Here is a 4,187-nt window from a genome sequence, read left to right as displayed (position 1 = left end):
TTCCTCTTTAGACGGAGAAAATAGGCTAAATCAGTCATTTGTTTGTCTCTGTTGCTTTTCATAACGATTTTTTTCATAAAAGCCATCAATCTTATGAAAAATAAAAACGCCATGAAACTGTTTGGTGTTATTAATATGATTTACAAAAGAAGCCCTAGCCTTTGTTTATTTATTTTATCAATTTTATACACTTATATTTATGTATACGTAGCTTTTGTTTGTTTTTACTGGGTTCATTTGCACCTGTTCCTTTATTGAGTTGTTAAATTATGCCATGAATGTTTGTTTGGACATATCTATTTGTGCAAAAAAAAAAAAGTTTGTCTTGCTGCTGCTTCCTCAAAAGCTTAAGTCTGCACAAGTCTGTAATACTGTGATATTAAAACTGATCTCAGACCGGTAAAAGATGAGTCAAGGGCATGTTGGAAAAACACTTGAGGTGCCACTAGTCAGTTTCTGGGATTATCCTCATCACTGCTTGTGGGCAAACCAAACCTCCAAGAGAGGATCCATTCTTCTCAATGGCCCAGAGCCACGCCCACAAAACTGACATTTTAACAGCTGGTAGTGAAGTTAGACACTATAGGGCCATTAGAAATAGTAAATAACATGATGAGTGCAAAGAAGCATCAGAACACTCTCTAAGACATAATGAGGAGGAGGAGGTATATAACTTTCACTTTGATAATCAAGCTGTGTTTTTTAGGTTTAACTGATCAGTTACTGTTTGTCTTGCTATGCCTGACAGCACGACACTGCACAGATGACAAGAAAAGTCAGTTTGAGTCTAAAATGAGTCGATTAGCAGCGAGTATGGCTGTTTATCTCTAAAGTACCGTAAGTCCAAGCGAGGGGATGTGACTCATGATGTCCTTACTCCACTGTATCTTTACATGGAGTTGCTGGTCGCAGCTCTATTATTGTTTCAAAGTATGATGTGATCCTGGAGGCTGTAAAAACAGGCAGTTCGTGACAACACGTCATTGCATTATTATATTTATATTATGTTTTCTGGAGTTCTTTACTGTCCTTAACAGTGTAAACATCGCATACAGACATGTTTTCAAACACATAACAAAGTGGATAAGTATTAAAATGTTGTATAAACTGCTGAAACAAAATGTTAAAAGCACATCAACTCATTAAACATCTACAATAACCCATGACATTTGCAGATTTGACTACAATTGGCTTCCAAATTAGTTGTCATGTCTCAAAATAATGTTCATATGCACACATGCTTAACTAAACAACAACATATAAAACTCATGAATATAAAAGCACCTTTCTACATAACCACTGAAAAACAAGGGCCAAGGGACATGATAAATTTGATAATAGTTTGTGGCATTTACTGATGAGCTGGACTCCACAAGAATTATGTTATGTGATATTATTGTGAAATTGGGATACTATTGGCCTCCCAGACCTGCATGGGAAACAGAAAACTGAGACTTAAATTTGTGGTGTTAACTTCACTGATGATGAATGGGTAGGCTGAGTTTGTGTGTGTGGACTCATTAACTATTTATATACACAAGGGAGCTGTGGATGAATGACCCTTCAATACCCCGAGAGGAAATTTCTGTTGCATGAAGTACATACACAATATAAAGCAAATATTAGGACAGCACAAGGATACAAAAACAACACACACACTGACAGAAACCAGACACAGTTTAAAAAAAAAAAAAAAGCTACTATGCCCACAGAGGTGTAGGTTAAATGCTTACAAAGACAAAATGCAACCACAGTAAATGACCTTTGATTAGTGAATCACATTTTCTATGTTTTTAGATACTGTATAAACTAAGTTTTAAAAAATAACGCTAAATCAGAAACAGGTTTAGCAACCCAACAAGCAAGGTCTATGTTTTTGAAATGCTGTGTGCCTCTCTGGGTACCTTTATAGCTCATTTAATGAACTCTTTCAATCATGATTATGACATTATACTAATCAACCGACAGTTTACAGTTGTTACATGATCTGGGACACAATGAAACGGGTCATATCTTTGCAACAAAACAAAAAAAAAGGATAGTTTTATAGCCCAGTGAAATTCAACTGACTGTGTACAGGCATATTAGTCTGTTTTCTGAGGAATGACAAAAACGGTTGGTAGCATGAGCAAACATTTCCTCTGAAGTGTTTATTTAGATGACTGACTGTAATCTGAAGTTCCACATCAGACCACATGGTGGCAGCCCAGACTCCAAATACTCCAGTTTACAGCACAACATTCATGCATTTTGGGAATAATGAGATTATAATAAGGTGATAATCATAATATCTCATCGTAATTAAATACAATATTATTATACTATACCAGGGTTGATAATATGACGCTTTTTAACTCCATGAAACGCTTTTAAAATTGCAGGTTTCTGTTGAATAAATAAAGTTCACCGCCCCACCCTGCCTCAAAGTTGAATTTTAACAATATGATGATTGATGAGATGAAACACAAGTCTAGACCTGATAACCTGAAGCAGACTGGTGTGCTCCAAGATAGACTCAGATCCTCAGACAAGGTCACGTATTCATGTGAGGACACAAATAAATGAGCGTGAGCCATCTACTGCAACACATGGTGAAACTGTGTTGAACTGCAAATGTTGAGTTATTCTTTCTAACATGTACAGCCAACAGTTTACGGTAAATATCCAAAATGCCCATTATATAACTTCAATAAACTACACATGGCACAAACATTGCAAATGTTTTGTTTTATCCATTAAATAGCAGAACTACACTGGTAAAAAAAACACATAGTTTGGTCCAGTTCGTGCGTCTGTGAATCAACAACAGAATATCACTGTAATAAATAAAACTGTCGGTGGGAATGCTGTAGTCGCTTTTTGTGGTTTATGTTGACAGGGATTGTAGAAAATTGTTCCCCGGGGCTGCTTTTGTTACATGTGGCTTGTGAATATTAAATAGTCGAACACACAATGAGAAATGTAGATTAAAACTTTTTGTTGTTTTTCTAATCAGCCTGTGATCCACTCAGCTGCTCCTTTGATTAAAAGGGCCACAATCACAATCAGTGTGATGTTCACCCTCATCTGTTTTCATGTTTGATGTGTGATAGGCCCAAATTCCTTATGCGAATAAATGTTCACATGGTATTGCTTATGATAAAAGTCAAATCAATTGAGTTTATACAGTAATATGGGCTGCTCACGGCATTAAAAAACAAAGGGTTGCAGTAGGTCATTGATAACTTCTTTGCTATAAACGTGTAAGATGCAGTAATGACCAGCTGAGGGCGCCGCACGACCACAGTTTCAAAGTTACATTAGACGAAGACGTGTTGAGTTTTCGCCTGAGCATGAACCTGGAAACAATGCTGGCAACTGTTTTAAGTCGGGAACACAAATCTGGCAGCACTCAGCGAAAACAAAAAAACAAAAAAAAAAGTGGCTAATCATGTAACTTCCCCCACACTGTAGGAGATCAATAGGTGTTAAAGAGCTCAACCCCCCCCCCCCAGTTCACTTCACTGCACAAAGGCAACGAGAGCCTACACACACAAAGCTGCTGTGGATTACTACCTGATAGCCTCTCAAAGATATGAGGGTAAAAAGTTAACAAGATTAGCATCAAAAGCCCTTTAATCTTTCTTTTTTTTCCCCCATTAACGTGCACAGCGTTGGAGTTTATAAAGATTTAAACTCACTCACTGAAATGCAAATTTTTAATCTAATTAAATATAAACTTTTAATTAATTACCCTATAAAAAAAACTGCCTCTGCTTTTTCTCAATGATAGTAGCCCTATAGGTTATACTTAGAGTAACATAACTCACAATCAGGCTCAAGTGCCTCAGTGGTTGAGTTTTCACTGCGCACTTCTGGTGCTTTTAATTTCCTATGGAATAAGTATAAAAGTCATTTCCAATAGGAACTTGTCGGATTTTTATGCGAGAACAAAGGTGACATGTCCGGATTTGAAATCAAGGATCCGGGGAAGGAAAAGGGAGGGAGGGGAGGGGGAGAAGGAGGAGGAGGAGAGGAGATGAGGGAGAGGAGGGGGGGTCATTTATCAAGGGCCCGTACGGCTTGCAGCCATCGTGGGCCCTCCACCAAAATGTAGACCGACGTCACCGCTTCCGCCCTGCAACCCCCTCCCCTCCTCCTCCCTCTCCCTCCTCCCCCTTCCCTCTCTCTCTCCCTCTCCCTCTCTC

Source organism: Trachurus japonicus, chromosome 15 (genome assembly GCF_045865225.1).
Source record: "Trachurus japonicus isolate A0001 chromosome 15, Traja_1.0".
Classification (NCBI taxonomy): Eukaryota; Metazoa; Chordata; class Actinopteri; order Carangiformes; family Carangidae; genus Trachurus; species Trachurus japonicus.
This window is presented reverse-complemented; position numbering follows the sequence as displayed.